Source organism: Hoplias malabaricus, unplaced genomic scaffold (genome assembly GCF_029633855.1).
Source record: "Hoplias malabaricus isolate fHopMal1 unplaced genomic scaffold, fHopMal1.hap1 scaffold_64, whole genome shotgun sequence".
Lineage (NCBI taxonomy): Eukaryota > Metazoa > Chordata > Actinopteri > Characiformes > Erythrinidae > Hoplias > Hoplias malabaricus.
The window spans coordinates 125631-145695 of NW_027100876.1; the positions used below are offsets into that span (position 1 = coordinate 125631).

At 39.3% G+C, this 20065-nt stretch overlaps 1 protein-coding gene across 1 annotated transcript in view; it reads right to left on the reverse strand.

Moving 5' to 3' along the window:
* Positions 1 to 16453: 16453 nt before the first annotated feature.
* The window catches only part of si:dkey-81j8.6 (STE20-like serine/threonine-protein kinase), a 54811-nt gene continuing 51199 nt past the window's right edge, over positions 16454 to 20065 (reverse strand). Inside the window, exon 20 of the transcript XR_010798311.1 lies at positions 16454 to 16540. The gene's annotated coding sequence lies outside the window, so the exon portion shown is untranslated. The remainder of the gene's footprint in view (positions 16541 to 20065) is intronic.

The following is a 20065-nucleotide window of genomic DNA, read 5'->3' on the forward strand; positions in this document are numbered from 1 at the left end:
TGGCGAAGAGCGTGGTGTGGTCATTTTTGCCCTACCACATCCCAAAGCTGAGATATAGGGACATGTTGTGCTGCATAAAATGTACAACTGTAAATTTCATGATAGGATTCTTACTTCCAGTGAAGCTAGGTAAACACATGAGTAGAAGGGTGTGATCAGAAAAGCCTAGTCAGTCCAATATATCCTACATTGCATCTGTATTTTGCTTTATTGGACGTATAGCAAGCTCATAAATTCAATTCCAATATACTCAATACCAATAAACCTATTGAGAGGAAATCCCAGTTACGTTAGTTCTCATATCTCAGCTTTGGGATGAGATAGGCTGAAAATAATCACACCCCTGTGTAAGTCAGGATGTGCTTAATCAATACAGTGAGTTTGGAAGAAATCTGAGACGGTCAAAAATTTTGTCTAAAAAAACACACAGGGGTACCCCTTAGTTTTTTTTTTTTGGGTGAAAAATGTGACCTCCTCAGATCTTCTTCAAACCCACGCCGTGTGTCAGGGAGATCTTGACAAAGAGAGTGGTGTGGTCATTTTTGCCCTACCACATCCCAAAGCTGAAATATAGAGACATGTTGTGCTGCATAAAATGTATAACTGTAAATTTCATGATGGGATTCTTACTTCCAGTGAAGCTAGGTAAACACATGACTAGAAGAGTGTGATCAGAAAAGCCTAGTCAGTCCAATATATCCTACATTGCATCTGTATTTTGCTTTATTGGACGTAAAACTAGCTCATAAATTCAATTCCAATATACTCAATATCAATAAACCTATTGAGAGGAAATCCCAGTTACGTTAGTCCTCATATCTCAGCTTTGGGATGAGATAGGCTGAAAATAATCACACCCCTGTGTAAGTCAGGATGTGCTGAATCAACATCGTGAGTTTGGAAGAAATCTGAGACGGTCAAAAATTTAGTCTAAAAAAACACAAAGGGGTACCCCTTAGTTTTTTTTTTTTTGGGTGAAAAATGTGACCTCCTGAAATCTTCTTCAAACCCACACCGTGTGTCAGGGTGGTCCTGGCGAAGAGCGTGGTGTGGTCATTTTTGCCCTACCACATCCCAAAGCTGAGATATAGGGACATGTTGTGCTGCATAAAATGTACAACTGTAAATTTCATGATGGGATTCTTACTTCCAGTGAAGCTAGGTAAACACATGAGTAGAAGGGTGTGATCAGAAAAGCCTAGTCAGTCCAATATATCCTACATTGCATCTGTATTTTGCTTTATTGGACGTATAACAAGCTCATAAATTCAATTCCAATATACTCAATACCAATAAACCTATTGAGAGGAAATCCCAGTTACGTTAGTCCTCATATCTCAGCTTTGGGATGAGATAGGCTGAAAATAATCACACCCCTGTGTAAGTCAGGATATGCTTAATCAATACCGTGAGTTTGGAAGAAATCTGAGACGGTCAAAAATTTAGTCTAAAAAAACACGCAGGGGTAACCCTTAGTTTTTTTTTGGGGGGGTGAAAAATGTGACCTCCTCAGATCTTCTTCAAACCCACGCCGTGTGTCAGGGTGGTCCTGGCGAAGAGAGTGGTGTGGTCATTTTTGCCCTACCACATCCCAAATCTGAGATATAGGGACATGTTGTGCTGCATAAAATGTACAACTGTAAATTTCATGATAGGATTCTTACTTCCAGTGAAGCTAGGTAAACACATAAGTAGAAGGGTGTGATCAGAAAAGCCTAGTCAGTCCAATATATCCTACATTGCATCTGTATTTTGCTTTATTGGACGTATAACAAGCTCATAAATTCAATTCCAATATACTCAATATCAATAAACCTATTGAGAGGAAATCCCAGTTACGTTAGTCCTCATATCTCAGCTTTGGGATGAGATAGGCTGAAAATAATCACACCCCTGTGTAAGTCAGGATGTGCTTAATCAATACCGTGAGTTTGGAAGAAATCTTAGACAGTCAAAAATTTTGTCTAAAAAAACAGTTTTTTTTTTTGGGTGAAAAATGTGACCTCCTCAGATCTTCTTCAAACCCACGCCGTGTGTCAGGGAGATCTTGACAAAGAGAGTGGTGTGGTAATTTTTGCCCTACCACATCCCAAAGCTGAGATATAGGGACATGTTGTGCTGCATAAATAATATATAACTGTAAATTTCATGATGGGATTCCTACTTCCAGTGAAGCTAGGTAAACAAACGTGTAGAAGGGTGTGATCAGAAAAGCCTAGTCAGTCCAATATATCCTACATTGCATCTGTATTTTGCTTTATTGGGCGTATAACAAGCTCATAAATTCAATTCCAATATACTCAATACCAATAAACCTATTGAGAGGAAATCCCAGTTACGTTAGTCCTCATATCTCAGCTTTGGGATGAGATAGGCTGAAAATAATCACAGCCCTTTGTAAGTCAGGATGTGCTTAATCAACATCGTGGGTTTAGAAGAAATCTGAGATGGTCAAAAATTTAGTCTAAAAAACACGCAGGGGTACCCCTTAGTTTTGTTTTTTTTTTGGGTGAAAAATGTGACCTCCTCAGATCTTCTTCAAACCCACACCGTGTGTCAGGGTGGTCCTGGCGAAGACAGTGGTGTGGTCATTTTTGCCCTACCACATCCCAAAGCTGAGATATAGGGACATGTTGTGCTGCATACATAATATATAACTGTAAATTTCATGATGGGATTCCTACTTCCAGTGAAGCTAGGTAAACACACGTGTAGAAGGGTGTGATCAGAAAAGCCTAGTCAGTCCAATATATCCTACATTGCATCTGTATTTTGCTTTATTGGATGTATAACAAGCTCATAAATTCAATTCCAATATACTCAATACCAATAAACCTATTGAGAGGAAATCCCAGTTACGTTAGTTCTCATATCTCAGCTTTGGGATGAGATAGGCTGAAAATAATCACACCCCTGTGTAAGTCAGGATGTGCTTAATTAATACAGTGAGTTTGGAAGAAATCTGAGACGGTCAAAAATTTTGTCTAAAAAAACACACAGGGGTACCCCTTAGTTTTTTTTTGGGGGGGTGAAAAATGTGACCTCCTCAGATCTTCTTCAAACCCACGCCGTGTGTCAGGGAGATCTTGACAAAGAGAGTGGTGTGGTCATTTTTGCCTTACCACATCCCAAAGCTGAGATATAGAGACATGTTGTGCTGCATAAAATGTATAACTGTAAATTTCATGATGGGATTCTTACTTCCAGTGAAGCTAGGTAAACACATGAGTAGAAGAGTGTGATCAGAAAAGCCTAGTCAGTCCAATATATCCTACATTGCATCTGTATTTTGCTTTATTGGACGTAAAACAAGCTCATAAATTCAATTCCAATATACTCAATACCAATAAACCTATTGAGAGGAAATCCCAGTTATGTTAGTCCTCATATCTCAGCTTTGGGATGAGATAGGCTGAAAATAATCACACCCCTGTGTAAGTCAGGATGTGCTGAATCAACATCGTGAGTTTGGAAGAAATCTGAGACTGTCGAAAATTTAGTCTAAAAAAACATAGTTTTTTTTTTTTTGGGTGAAAAATGTGACCTCCTGAAATCTTCTTCAAACCCACGCCGTGTGTCAGGGTGGTCCTGGCGAAGAGCGTGGTGTGGTCATTTTTGCCCTACCACATCCCAAAGCTGAGATATAGGGACATGTTGTGCTGCATAAAATGTACAACTGTAAATTTCATGATAGGATTCTTACTTCCAGTGAAGCTAGGTAAACACATGAGTAGAAGGGTGTGATCAGAAAAGCCTAGTCAGTCCAATATATCCTACATTGCATCTGTATTTTGCTTTATTGGACGTATAGCAAGCTCATAAATTCAATTCCAATATACTCAATACCAATAAACCTATTGAGAGGAAATCCCAGTTACGTTAGTTCTCATATCTCAGCTTTGGGATGAGATAGGCTGAAAATAATCACACCCCTGTGTAAGTCAGGATGTGCTTAATCAATACAGTGAGTTTGGAAGAAATCTGAGACGGTCAAAAATTTTGTCTAAAAAAACACACAGGGGTACCCCTTAGTTTTTTTTTTTTGGGTGAAAAATGTGACCTCCTCAGATCTTCTTCAAACCCACGCCGTGTGTCAGGGAGATCTTGACAAAGAGAGTGGTGTGGTCATTTTTGCCTTACCACATCCCAAAGCTGAGATATAGGGACATGTTGTGCTGCATAAAATGTACAACTGTAAATTTCATGGTAGGATTCTTACTTCCAGTGAAGCTAGGTAAACACATGAGTAGAAGGGTTTGATCAGAAAAGCCTAGTCAGTCCAATATATCCTACATTGCATCTGTATTTTGCTTTATTGGACGTATAGCAAGCTCATAAATTCAATTCCAATATACTCAAAATCAATAAACCTATTGAGAGGAAATCCCAGTTACGTTAGTCCTCATATCTCAGCTTTGGGATGAGATAGGCTGAAAATAATCACACCCCTGTGTAAGTCAGGATGTGCTTAATCAACATCGTGGGTTTAGAAGAAATCTGAGACGGTCAAAAATTTAGTCTAAAAAAACACACAGGGGTACCCCTTAGTTGTTTTTTTTTTGGGTGAAAAATGTGACCTCCTCAGATCTTCTTCAAACCCACGCCGTGTGTCAGGGTGGTCCTGGCGAAGTGAGTGGTGTGGTCATTTTTGCCCTACCACATCCCAAAGCTGAGATATAGGGACATGTTGTGCTGCATAAATAATATATAACTGTAAATTTCATGATGGGACTGCTACTTCCAGTGAAGCTAGGTAAACACACGTGTAGAAGGGTGTGATCAGAAAAGCCTAGTCCCTCCAATATATCCTACATTGCATCTGTATTTTGCTTTATTGGACGTATAACAAGCTCATAAATTCAATTCCAATATACTCAATACCAATAAACCTATTGAGAGGAAATCCCAGTTACGTTAGTTCTCATATCTCAGCTTTGGGATGAGATAGGCTGAAAATAATCACACCCCTGTGTAAGTCAGGATGTGCTTAATCAATACAGTGAGTTTGGAAGAAATCTGAGACGGTCAAAAATTTTGTCTAAAAAAACACACAGGGGTACCCCTTAGTTGTTTTTTTTTGGGTGAAAAATGTGACCTCCTCAGATCTTCTTCAAACCCACGCCGTGTGTCAGGGAGATCTTGACAAAGAGAGTGGTGTCGTAATTTTTGCCCTACCACATCCCAAAGCTGAGATATAGGGACATGTTGTGCTGCATAAATAATATATAACTGTAAATTTCATGATGGGATTCTTACTTCCAGTGAAGCTAGGTAAACACATGAGTAGAAGAGTGTGATCAGAAAAGCCTAGTCAGTCCAATATATCCTACATTGCATCTGTATTTTGCTTTATTGGACGTAAAACAAGCTCATAAATTCAATTCCAATATACTCAAAATCAATAAACCTATTGAGAGGAAATCCCAGTTACGTTAGTCCTCATATCTCAGCTTTGGGATGAGATAGGCTGAAAATAATCACACCCCTGTGTAAGTCAGGATGTGTTGAATCAACATCGTGAGTTTGGAAGAAATCTGAGACGGTCAAAAATTTAGTCTAAAAAAACACAAAGGGGTACCCCTTAGTTTTTTTTTTTGGGTGAAAAATGTGACCTCCTCAGATCTTCTTCAAACCAACGCCGTGTGTCAGGGAGGTCCTGTCAAAGAGAGTGGTGTGGTCATTTTTGCCCTACCACATCCCAAAGCTGAGATATAGGGACATGTTGTGCTGCATAAATAATATATAACTGTAAATTTCATGATGGGATTCCTACTTCCAGTGAAGCTAGGTAAACACACGTGTAGAAGGGTGTGATCAGAAAAGCCTAGTCAGTCCAATATGTCCTACAATGCATCTGTATTTTGCTTTTTTGGACGTGTAACAAGCTCATCAATTCAATTCCAATATACTCAATATCAATAAACCTATTGAGAGGAAATCCCAGTTACGTTAGTCCTCATATCTCAGCTTTGGGATGAGATAGGCTGAAAATAATCACACCCCTGTGTAAGTCAGGATGTGCTTAATTAATGCCATGAGTTTGGAAGAAATCTGAGACGGTCAAAAATTTAGTCTAAAAAAACACAGTTTTTTTTTTTGGGTGAAAAATGTGACCTCCTCAGATCTTCTTCAAACCCACGCCGTGTATCAGGGAGATCTTGACAAAGAGAGTGGTGTGGTAATTTTTGCCCTACCACATCCCAAAGCTGAGATATAGGGACATGTTGTGCTGCATAAATAATATATAACTGTAAATTTCATGATGGGATTCCTACTTCCAGTGAAGCTAGGTAAACACACGTGTAGAAGGGTGTGATCAGAAAAGCCTAGTCAGTCCAATATGTCCTACAATGCATCTGTATTTTGCTTTTTTGGACGTGTAACAAGCTCATCAATTCAATTCCAATATACTCAATATCAATAAACCTATTGAGAGGAAATCCCAGTTACGTTAGTCCTCATATCTCAGCTTTGGGATGAGATAGGCTGAAAATAATCACACCCCTGTGTAAGTCAGGATGTGTTGAATCAACATCGTGAGTTTGGAAGAAATCTGAGACGGTCAAAAATTTAGTCTAAAAAAACACAGTTTTTTTTTTTGGGTGAAAAATGTGACCTCCTCAGATCTTCTTCAAACCAACGCCGTGTGTCAAGGAGGTCCTGTCAAAGAGAGTGGTGTGGTCATTTTTGCCCTACCACATCCCAAAGCTGAGATATAGGGACATGTTGTGCTGCATAAATAATATATAACTGTAAATTTCATGATGGGATTCCTACTTCCAGTGAAGCTAGGTAAACACACGTGTAGAAGGGTGTGATCAGAAAAGCCTAGTCAGTCCAATATGTCCTACAATGCATCTGTATTTTGCTTTATTGGACGTGTAACAAGCTCATAAATTCAATTCCAATATACACAATATCAATAAACCTATTGAGAGGAAATCCCAGTTACGTTAGTCCTCATATCTCAGCTTTGGGATGAGATAGGCTGAAAATAATCACACCCCTGTGTAAGTCAGGATGTGCTTAATCAATGCCATGAGTTTGGAAGAAATCTGAGACGGTCAAAAATTTAGTCTAAAAAAACAGTTGTTTTTTTTTGGGTGAAAAATGTGACCTCCTCAGATCTTCTTCAAACCCACGCCGTGTGTCAGGGTGGTGCTGGCGAAGAGAGTGGTGTGGTCATTTTTGCCCTACCACATCCCAAAGCTGAGATATAGGGACATATTGTGCTGCATAAATAATATATAACTGTAAATTTCATGATGGGATTCCTACTTCCAGTAAAGCTAGGTAAACACACGTGTAGAAGGGTGTGATCAGAAAAGCCTAGTCCCTCCAATATATCCTACATTGCATCTGTATTTTGCTTTATTGGACGTATAACAAGCTCATAAATTCAATTCCAATATACTCAATACCAATAAACCTATTGAGAGGAAATCCCAGTTACGTTAGTCCTCATATCTCAGCTTTGGGATGAGATAGGCTGAAAATAATCACACCCCTGTGTAAGTCAGAATGTGCTTAATCAATACAGTGAGTTTGGAAGATATCTGAGATTGTCAAAAATTTAGTCTAAAAAAACACAAAGTTCTTTTTTTTGGGTGTAAATTGTGACCTCCTCAGATCTTCTTCAAACCCACGCCGTGTTTCAGGGAGATCTTTAAAAAAAGAGTGGTGTGGTCATTTTTGCCCTACCACATCCCAAAGCTGAGATATAGAGACATGTTGTGCTGCATAAAATGTATAACTGTAAATTTCATGATGGGATTCTTACTTCCAGTGAAGCTAGGTAAACACATGAGTAGAAGAGTGTGATCAGAAAAGCCTAGTCAGTCCAATATATCCTACATTGCATCTGTATTTTGCTTTATTGGACGTAAAACAAGCTCATAAATTCAATTCCAATATACTCAATACCAATAAACCTATTGAGAGGAAATCCCAGTTACGTTAGTCCTCATATCTCAGCTTTGGGATGAGATAGGCTGAAAATAATCACACCCCTGTGTAAGTCAGGATGTGCTTAATCAATACCGTGAGTTTGGAAGAAATCTGAGACGGTCAAAAATTTAGTCTAAAAAAACACAAAGCTTTTTTTTTTTGGGTGAAAAATGTGACCTCCTCAGATCTTCTTCAAACCCACGCCGTGTGTCAGGGAGATCTTGACAAAGAGAGTGGTGTGGTCATTTTTGCCCTACCACATCCCAAAGCTGAGATATAGAGACATGTTGTGCTGCATAAAATGTATAACTGTAAATTTCATGATGGGATTCTTACTTCCAGTGAAGCTAGGTAAACACATGAGTAGAAGAGTGTGATCAGAAAAGCCTAGTCAGTCCAATATATCCTACATTGCATCTGTATTTTGTTTTATTGGACGTATAACAAGCTCATAAATTCAATTCCAATATACTCAATACCAATAAACCTATTGAGAGGAAATCCCAGTTACGTTAGTCCTCATATCTCAGCTTTGGGATGAGATAGGCTGAAAATAATCACACCCCTGTGTAAGTCAGGATATGCTTAATCAATACCGTGAGTTTGGAAGAAATCTGAGACGGTCAAAAATTTTGTCTAAAAAAACACGCAGGGGTACCCCTTAGTTTTTTTTTGGGGGGGGTGAAAAATGTGACCTCCTCAGATCTTCTTCAAACCCACGCCGTGTGTCAGGGTGGTCCTGGCGAAGAGAGTGGTGTGGTCATTTTTGCCCTACCACATCCCAAATCTGAGATATAGGGACATGTTGTGCTGCATAAAATGTACAACTGTAAATTTCATGATAGGATTCTTACTTCCAGTGAAGCTAGGTAAACACATAAGTAGAAGGGTGTGATCAGAAAAGCCTAGTCAGTCCAATATATCCTACATTGCATCTGTATTTTGCTTTATTGGACGTATAACAAGCTCATAAATTCAATTCCAATATACTCGATATCAATAAACCTATTGAGAGGAAATCCCAGTTACGTTAGTCCTCATATCTCAGCTTTGGGATGAGATAGGCTGAAAATAATCACACCCCTGTGTAAGTCAGGATGTGCTTAATCAATACCGTGAGTTTGGAAGAAATCTGAGACGGTCAAAAATTTAGTCTAAAAAAACAGTTTTTTTTTTGGGTGAAAAATGTGACCTCCTCAGATCTTCTTCAAACCCACGCCGTGTGTCAGGGTTGTCCTGGCGAAGAGAGTGGTGTGGTCATTTTTGCCCTACCACATCCCAAATCTGAGATATAGGGACATGTTGTGCTGCATAAAATGTACAACTGTAAATTTCATGATAGGATTCTTACTTCCAGTGAAGCTAGGTAAACACATAAGTAGAAGGGTGTGATCAGAAAAGCCTAGTCAGTCCAATATATCCTACATTGCATCTGTATTTTGCTTTATTGGACGTATAACAAGCTCATAAATTCAATTCCAATATACTCAATACCAATAAACCTATTGAGAGGAAATCCCAGTTACGTTAGTCCTCATATCTCAGCTTTGGGATGAGATAGGCTGAAAATAATTACACCCCTGTGTAAGTCAGGATGTGCTTAATCAATACCGTGAGTTTGGAAGAAATCTGAGACGGTCAAAAATTTAGTCTAAAAAAACAGTTTTTTTTTTTTGGGGTGAAAAATGTGACCTCCTCAGATCTTCTTCAAACCCACGCCATGTGTCAGGGTGGTCCTGGCGAAGAGAGTGGTGTGGTCATTTTTGCCCTACCACATCCTAAAGCTGAGATATAGAGATATGTTGTGCTGCATAAAATGTATAACTGTAAATTTCATGATGGGATTCTTACTTCCAGTGAAGCTAGGTAAACACATGAGTAGAAGAGTGTGATCAGAAAAGCCTAGTCAGTCCAATATATCCTACATTGCATCTGTATTTTGCTTTATTGGACGTAAAACTAGCTCATAAATTCAATTCCAATATACTCAATACCAATAAACCTTTTGAGAGGAAATCCCAGTTACGTTAGTCCTCATATCTCAGCTTTGGGATGAGATAGGCTGAAAATAATCACACCCCTGTGTAAGTCAGGATGTGCTGAATCAACATCGTGAGTTTGGAAGAAATCTGAGACGGTCAAAAATTTAGTCTAAAAAAACACAAAGGGGTACCCCTTAGTTATTTTTTTTTTTGGGTGAAAAATGTGACCTCCTCAGATCTTCTTCAAACCCACGCCGTGTGTCAGGGTAGTCCTGGCGAAGAGCGTGTTGTGGTCATTTTTGCCCTAACACATCCCAAAGCTGAGATGTAGGGACATGTTGTGCTGCATAAATAATATATAACTGTAAATTTCATGATGGGATTCCTACTTCCAGTGAAGCTAGGTAAACTCACGTGTAGAAGGGTGTGATCAGAAAAGCCTAGTCAGTCCAATATATCCTACATTCCATCTGTATTTTGCTTTATTGGACGTATAACAAGCTAATAACTTCAATTCCAATATACTCAATACCAATAAACCTATTGAGAGGAAATCCCAGTTACGTTAGTCCTCATATCTCAGCTTTGGGATGAGATAGGCTGAAAATAATCACAGCCCTTTGTAAGTCAGGAGGTGCTTAATCAACATCGTGAGTTTGGAAGAAATCTGAGGCGGTCAAAAATTTAGTCTAAAAAAACACGCAGGGGTACCCCTTAGTTTTGTTTTTTTTTTGGGTGAAAAATGTGACCTCCTCAGATCTTCTTCAAACCCACGCCGTGTGTCAGGGTAGTCCTGGCGAAGAGCGTGTTGTGGTCATTTTTGCCCTACCACATCCCAAAGCTGAGATGTAGGGACATGTTGTGCTGCATAAATAATATATAACTGTAAATTTCATGATGGGATTCCTACTTCCAGTGAAGCTAGGTAAACACACGTGTAGAAGGGTGTGATCAGAAAAGCCTAGTCAGTCCAATATATCCTACATTCCATCTGTATTTTGCTTTATTGGACGTATAACAAGCTAATAACTTCAATTCCAATATACTCAATACTAATAAACCTATTGAGAGGAAATCCCAGTTACGTTAGTCCTCATATCTCAGCTTTGGGATGAGATAGGCTGAAAATAATCACAGCCCTTTGTAATTCAGGAGGTGCTTAATCAACATCGTGAGTTTGGAAGAAATCTGAGACGGTCAAAAATTTAGTCTAAAAAAACACGCAGGGGTACCCCTTAGTTTTTTTTTTTGGGGTGAAAAATGTGACCTCCTCAGATCTTCTTCAAACCCACACCATGTGTCAGGGAGGTTTTGACAAAGAGAGTGGTGTGGTCATTTTTGCCCTACCACATCCCAAAGCTGAGAGATAGGGACATGTTTTGCTGCATAAATAATATATAACTGTAAATTTCATGATGGGATTCCTACTTCCAGTGAAGCTAGGTAATCACACGTGTAGAAGGGTGTGATCAGAAAAGCCTAGTCAGTCCAATATATCCTAAATTGCATCTGTATTTTGCTTTATTGGACGTATAACAATCTCATAACTTCAATTCCAATATACTCAATACCAATAAACCTATTGAGAGGAAATCCCAGTTACGTTAGTCCTCATATCTCAGCTTTGGGATGAGATAGGCTGAAAATAATCACACCCCTGTGTAAGTCAGGATGTGCTTAATCAACATCATGAGTTTGGAAGAAATCTGAGATGGTCAAAAGTTTAGTCTAAAAAAACACGCAGGGGTACCCCTTAGTTTTTTTTTTTTTTTGGGTGAAAAATGTGACCTCCTCAGATCTTCTTCAAACCCACGCCGTGTGTCAGGGTGGTCCTGGCGAAGTGAGTGGTGTGGTCATTTTTGCCCTACCACATCCCAAAGCTGAGATATAGGGACATGTTGTGCTGCATAAATAATATATAACTGTAAATTTCATGATGGGATTCCTACTTCCAGTGAAGCTAGGTAAACACACGTGTAGAAGGGTTTGATCAGAAAAGCCTAGTCCCTCCAATATATCCTACATTGCATCTGTATTTTGCTTTATTGGACGTATAACAAGCTCATAAATTCAATTCCATTATACTCAATACCAATAAACCTATTGAGAGGAAATCCCAGTTACGTTAGTCCTCATATCTCAATTTGGGATGAGATAGGCTGAATATAATCACACCCCTGTGTAAGTCAGGATATGCTTAATCAATACCGTGAGTTTGGAAGAAATCTGAGACGGTCAAAAATTTAGTCTAAAAAAACACGCAGGGGTACCCCTTAGTTTTTTTTGGGGGGGGTGAAAAATGTGACCTCCTCAGATCTTCTTCAAACCCACGCCGTGTGTCAGGGTGGTCCTGGCGAAGAGAGTGGTGTGGTCATTTTTGCCCTACCACATCCCAAAGCTGAGATATAGGGACATGTTGTGCTGCATAAAATGTACAACTGTAAATTTCATGATAGGATTCTTACTTCCAGTGAAGCTAGGTAAACACATGAGTAGAAGGGTGTGATCAGAAAAGCCTAGTCAGTCCAATATATCCTACATTGCATCTGTATTTTGCTTTATTGGACGTATAACAAGCTCATAAATTCAATTCCAATATTCTCAATACCAATAAACCTATTGAGAGGAAATCCCAGTTACGTTAGTCCTCATATCTCAGCTTTGGGATGAGATAGGCTGAAAATAATCACACCCCTGTGTAAGTCAGGATGTGCTTAATCAACATCGTGAGTTTGGAAGATATCTGAGACGGTCAAAAATTTAGTCTAAAAAAGCACAAAGTTTTTTTTTTTTGGGTGAAAAATGTGACCTCCTCAGATCTTCTTCAAACCCACGCTGTGTGTCAGGGAGATCTTGACAAAGAGAGTGGTGTGGTCATTTTTGCCCTACCACATCCCAAAGCTGAGATATAGAGACATGTTGTGCTGCATAAAATGTATAACTGTAAATTTCATGATGGGATTCTTACTTCCAGTGAAGCTAGGTAAACACATGAGTAGAAAAGTGTGATCAGAAAAGCCTAGTCAGTCCAATATATCCTACATTGCATCTGTATTTTGCTTTATTGGACGTATAACAAGCTCATAAATTCAATTCCAATATACTCAATACCAATAAACCTATTGAGAGGAAATCCCAGTTACGTTAGTCCTCATATCTCAATTTGGGATGAGATAGGCTGAATATAATCACACCCCTGTGTAAGTCAGGATATGCTTAATCAATACCGTGAGTTTGGAAGAAATCTGAGACGGTCAAAAATTTAGTCTAAAAAAACACGCAGGGGCACCCCTTAGTTTTTTTTTTTTTTTGGGTGAAAAATGTGACCTCCTCAGATCTTCTTCAAACCCACGCCGTGTGTCAGGGTGGTCCTGGCGAAGAGAGTGGTGTGGTCATTTTTGCCCTACCACATCCCAAAGCTGAGATATAGGGACATGTTGTGCTGCATAAAATGTACAACTGTAAATTTCATGATAGGATTCTTACTTCCAGTGAAGCTAGGTAAACACATAAGTAGAAGGGTGTGATCAGAAAAGCCTAGTCAGTCCAATATATCCTACATTGCATCTGTATTTTGCTTTATTGGACGTATAACAAGCTCATAAATTCAATTCCAATATACTCAATATCAATAAACCTATTGAGAGGAAATCCCAGTTACGTTAGTCCTCATATCTCAGCTTTGGGATGAGATAGGCTGAAAATAATCACACCCCTGTGTAAGTCAGGATGTGCTTAATCAATGCCGTGAGTTTGGAAGAAATCTGAGACGGTCAAAAATTTTGTCTAAAAAAACAGTTTTTTTTTTTGGGTGAAAAATGTGACCTCCTCAGATCTTCTTCAAACCCACGCCGTGTGTCAGGGAGATCTTGACAAAGAGAGTGGTGTGGTAGTTTTTGCCCTACCACATCCCAAAGCTGAGATATAGGGACATGTTGTGCTGCATACATAATATATAACTGTAAATTTCATGATGGGATTCCTACTTCCAGTGAAGCTAGGTAAACACACGTGTAGAAGGGTGTGATCAGAAAAGCCTAGTCAGTCCAATATATCCTACATTGCATCTGTATTTTGCTTTATTGGATGTATAACACGCTCATAAATTCAATTCCAATATACTCAATACCAATAAACCTATTGAGAGGAAATCCCAGTTACGTTAGTTCTCATATCTCAGTTTTGGGATGAGATAGGCTGAAATTAATCACACCCCTGTGTAAGTCAGGATGTGCTTAATCAATACAGTGAGTTTGGAAGAAATCTGAGACGGTCAAAAATTTTGTCTAAAAAAACACACAGGGGTACCCCTTAGTTTTTTTTTGGGGGGGTGAAAGATGTGACCTCCTCAGATCTTCTTCAAACCCACGCCGTGTGTCAGGGTGGTCCTAAAAAAGAGAGTGGTGTGGTCATTTTTGCCCTACCACATCCCAAAGCTGAGATATAGAGACATGTTGTGCTGCATAAAATGTATAACTGTAAATTTCATGATGGGAATCTTACTTCCAGTGAAGCTAGGTAAACACATGAGTAGAAGAGTGTGATCAGAAAAGCCTAGTCAGTCCAATATATCCTACATTGCATCTGTATTTTGCTTTATTGGACGTATAACAAGCTCATAAATTCAATTCCAATATACTCAATACCAATAAACCTATTGAGAGGAAATCCCAGTTACGTTAGTCCTCATATCTCAGCTTTGGGATGAGATAGGCTGAAAATAATCACACCCCTGTGTAAGTCAGGATGTGCTGAATCAACATCGTGAGTTTGGAAGAAATCGGAGACGGTCAAAAATTTAGTCTAAAAAAATACAATGTTGTTTTTTTTTGGGTGAAAAATGTGACCTCCTGAAATCTTCTTCAAACCCACGCCGTGTGTCAGGGTGGTCCTGGCGAAGAGCGTGGTGTGGTCATTTTTGCCCTACCACATCCCAAAGCTGAGATATAGGGACATGTTGTGCTGCATAAAATGTACAACTGTAAATTTCATGATAGGATTCTTACTTCCAGTGAAGCTAGGTAAACACATGAGTAGAAGGGTGTGATCAGAAAAGCCTAGTCAGTCCAATATATCCTACATTGCATCTGTATTTTGCTTTATTGGACGTATAGCAAGCTCATAAATTCAATTCCAATATACTCAATATCAATAAACCTATTGAGAGGAAATCCCAGTTACGTTAGTCCTCATATCTCAGCTTTGGGATGAGATAGGCTGAAAATAATCACACCCCTGTGTAAGTCAGGATGTGCTTAATCAACATCGTGGGTTTAGAAGAAATCTGAGACGGTCAAAAATTTTGTCTAAAAAAACACACAGGGGTACCCCTTAGTTTTTTTTTTTGGGTGAAAAATGTGACCTCCTCAGATCTTCTTCAAACCCACGCTGTGTGTCAGGGAGATCTTGACAAAGAGAGTGGTGTGGTCATTTTTGCCCTACCACATCCCAAAGCTGAGATATAGGGACATGTTGTGCTGCATAAAATGTACAACTGTAAATTTCATGGTAGGATTCTTACTTCCAGTGAAGCTAGGTAAACACATGAGTAGAAGGGTTTGATCAGAAAAGCCTAGTCAGTCCAATATATCCTACATTGCATCTGTATTTTGCTTTATTGGACGTATAGCAAGCTCATAAATTCAATTCCAATATACTAAAAATCAATAAACCTATTGAGAGGAAATCCCAGTTACGTTAGTCCTCATATCTCAGCTTTGGGATGAGATAGGCTGAAAATAATCACACCCCTGTGTAAGTCAGGATGTGCTTAATCAACATCGTGGGTTTAGAAGAAATCTGAGACGGTCAAAAATTTAGTCTAAAAAAACACACAGGGGTACCCCTTAGTTGTTGTTTTTTTGGGTGAAAAATGTGACCTCCTCAGATCTTCTTCAAACCCACTCCGTGTGTCAGGGTGGTCCTGGCAAAGTGAGTGGTGTGGTCATTTTTGCCCTACCACATCCCAAAGCTGAGATATAGGGACATGTTGTGCTGCATAAATAATGTATAACTGTAAATTTCATGATGGGACTGCTACTTCCAGTGAAGCTAGGTAAACACACGTGTAGAAGGGTGTGATCAGAAAAGCCTAGTCCCTCCAATATATCCTACATTGCATCTGTATTTTGCTTTATTGGACGTATAACAAGCTCATAAATTCAATTCCAATATACTCAATACCAATAAACCTATTGAGAGGAAATCCCAGTTACGTTAGTTCTCATATCTCAGCTTTGGGATGAGATAGGCTGAAAATAATCACACCCCTGTGTAAGTCAGGATGTGCTTAATCAATACAGTGAGTTTGGAAGAAATCTGAGACGGTCAAAAATTTAGTCTAAAAAAACACAAAGGGGTACCCCTTAGTTATTTTTTTTTTTGGGTGAAAAATGTGACCTCCTCAGATCTTCTTCAAACCCACGCCGTGTGTCAGGGTAGTCCTGGCGAAGAGCGTGTTGTGGTCATTTTTGCCCTACCACATCCCAAAGCTGAGATGTAGGGACATGTTGTGCTGCATAAATAATATATAACTGTAAATTTCATGATGGGATTCCTACTTCCAGTGAAGCTAGGTAAACACATGAGTAGAAGGGTGTGATCAGAAAAGCCTAGTCAGTCCAATATATCCTACATTGCATCTGTATTTTGCTTTATTGGACGTATAGCAAGCTCATAAATTCAATTCCAATATACTCAATATCAATAAACCTATTGAGAGGAAATCCCAGTTACGTTAGTCCTCATATCTCAGCTTTGGGATGAGATAGGCTGAAAATAATCACACCCCTGTGTAAGTCAGGATGTGCTTAATCAACATCGTGGGTTTAGAAGAAATCTGAGACGGTCAAAAATTTAGTCTAAAAAAACACACAGGGGTACCCCTTAGTTGTTGTTTTTTTGGGTGAAAAATGTGACCTCCTCAGATCTTCTTCAAACCCACGCCGTGTGTCAGGGTGGTCCTGGCAAAGTGAGTGGTGTGGTCATTTTTGCCCTACCACATCCCAAAGCTGAGATATAGGGACATGTTGTGCTGCATAAATAATGTATAACTGTAAATTTCATGATGGGACTGCTACTTCCAGTGAAGCTAGGTAAACACACGTGTAGAAGGGTGTGATCAGAAAAGCCTAGTCCCTCCAATATATCCTACATTGCATCTGTATTTTGCTTTATTGGACGTATAACAAGCTCATAAATTCAATTCCAATATACTCAATACCAATAAACCTATTGAGAGGAAATCCCAGTTACGTTAGTTCTCATATCTCAGCTTTGGGATGAGATAGGCTGAAAATAATCACACCCCTGTGTAAGTCAGGATGTGCTTAATCAATACAGTGAGTTTGGAAGAAATCTGAGACGGTCAAAAATTTAGTCTAAAAAAACACAAAGGGGTACCCCTTAGTTATTTTTTTTTTTGGGTGAAAAATGTGACCTCCTCAGATCTTCTTCAAACCCACGCCGTGTGTCAGGGTAGTCCTGGCGAAGAGCGTGTTGTGGTCATTTTTGCCCTACCACATCCCAAAGCTGAGATGTAGGGACATGTTGTGCTGCATAAATAATATATAACTGTAAATTTCATGATGGGATTCCTACTTCCAGTGAAGCTAGGTAAACACACGTGTAGAAGGGTGTGATCAGAAAAGCCTAGTCAGTCCAATATATCCTACATTCCATCTGTATTTTGCTTTATTGGACGTATAACAAGCTAATAACTTCAATTCCAATATACTCAATACCAATAAACCTATTGAGAGGAAATCCCAGTTACGTTAGTCCTCATATCTCAGCTTTGGGATGAGATAGGCTGAAAATAATCACAGCCCTTTGTAAGTCAGGAGGTGCTTAATCAACATCGTGAGTTTGGAAGAAATCTGAGGCGGTCAAAAATTTAGTCTAAAAAAACACACAGGGGTACCCCTTAGTTGTTGTTTTTTTGGGTGAAAAATGTGACCTCCTCAGATCTTCTTCAAACCCACGCCGTGTGTCAGGGTGGTCCTGGCAAAGTGAGTGGTGTGGTCATTTTTGCCCTACCACATCCCAAAGCTGAGATATAGGGACATGTTGTGCTGCATAAATAATGTATAACTGTAAATTTCATGATGGGACTGCTACTTCCAGTGAAGCTAGGTAAACACACGTGTAGAAGGGTGTGATCAGAAAAGCCTAGTCCCTCCAATATATCCTACATTGCATCTGTATTTTGCTTTATTGGACGTATAACAAGCTCATAAATTCAATTCCAATATACTCAATACCAATAAACCTATTGAGAGGAAATCCCAGTTACGTTAGTTCTCATATCTCAGCTTTGGGATGAGATAGGCTGAAAATAATCACACCCCTGTGTAAGTCAGGATGTGCTTAATCAATACAGTGAGTTTGGAAGAAATCTGAGACGGTCAAAAATTTAGTCTAAAAAAACACAAAGGGGTACCCCTTAGTTATTTTTTTTTTTGGGTGAAAAATGTGACCTCCTCAGATCTTCTTCAAACCCACGCCGTGTGTCAGGGTAGTCCTGGCGAAGAGCGTGTTGTGGTCATTTTTGCCCTACCACATCCCAAAGCTGAGATGTAGGGACATGTTGTGCTGCATAAATAATATATAACTGTAAATTTCATGATGGGATTCCTACTTCCAGTGAAGCTAGGTAAACACACGTGTAGAAGGGTGTGATCAGAAAAGCCTAGTCAGTCCAATATATCCTACATTCCATCTGTATTTTGCTTTATTGGACGTATAACAAGCTAATAACTTCAATTCCAATATACTCAATACCAATAAACCTATTGAGAGGAAATCCCAGTTACGTTAGTCCTCATATCTCAGCTTTGGGATGAGATAGGCTGAAAATAATCACAGCCCTTTGTAAGTCAGGAGGTGCTTAATCAACATCGTGAGTTTGGAAGAAATCTGAGGCGGTCAAAAATTTAGTCTAAAAAAACACGCAGGGGTACCCCTTAGTTTTGTTTTTTTTTTTGGGTGAAAAATGTGACCTCCTCAGATCTTCTTCAAACCCACGCCGTGTGTCAGGGTGGTCCTGGCGAAGTGAGTGGTGTGGTCATTTTTGCCCTACCACATCCCAAAGCTGAGATATAGGGACATGTTGTGCTGCATAAATAATATATAACTGTAAATTTCATGATGGGATTCCTACTTCCAGTGAAGCTAGGTAAACACACGTGTAGAAGGGTGTGATCAGAAAAGCCTAGTCAGTCCAATATATCCTACATTGCATCTGTATTTTGCTTTATTGGACGTATAACAAGCTCATAAATTCAATTCCAATATACTAAAAATCAATAAACCTATTGAGAGGAAATCCCAGTTACGTTAGTCCTCATATCTCAGCTTTGGGATGAGATAGGCTGAAAATAATCACACCCCTGTGTAAGTCAGGATGTGCTTAATCAACATCGTGGGTTTAGAAGAAATCTGAGACGGTCAAAAATTTAGTCTAAAAAAACACACAGGGGTACCCCTTAGTTGTTGTTTTTTTGGGTGAAAAATGTGACCTCCTCAGATCTTCTTCAAACCCACGCCGTGTGTCAGGGTGGTCCTGGCAAAGTGAGTGGTGTGGTCATTTTTGCCCTACCACATCCCAAAGCTGAGATATAGGGACATGTTGTGCTGCATAAATAATGTATAACTGTAAATTTCATGATGGGACTGCTACTTCCAGTGAAGCTAGGTAAACACACGTGTAGAAGGGTGTGATCAGAAAAGCCTAGTCCCTCCAATATATCCTACATTGCATCTGTATTTTGCTTTATTGGACGTATAACAAGCTCATAAATTCAATTCCAATATACTCAATACCAATAAACCTATTGAGAGGAAATCCCAGTTACGTTAGTTCTCATATCTCAGCTTTGGGATGAGATAGGCTGAAAATAATCACACCCCTGTGTAAGTCAGGATGTGCTTAATCAATACAGTGAGTTTGGAAGAAATCTGAGACGGTCAAAAATTTAGTCTAAAAAAACACAAAGGGGTAACCCTTAGTTATTTTTTTTTTTGGGTGAAAAATGTGACCTCCTCAGATCTTCTTCAAACCCACGCCGTGTGTCAGGGTAGTCCTGGCGAAGAGCGTGTTGTGGTCATTTTTGCCCTACCACATCCCAAAGCTGAGA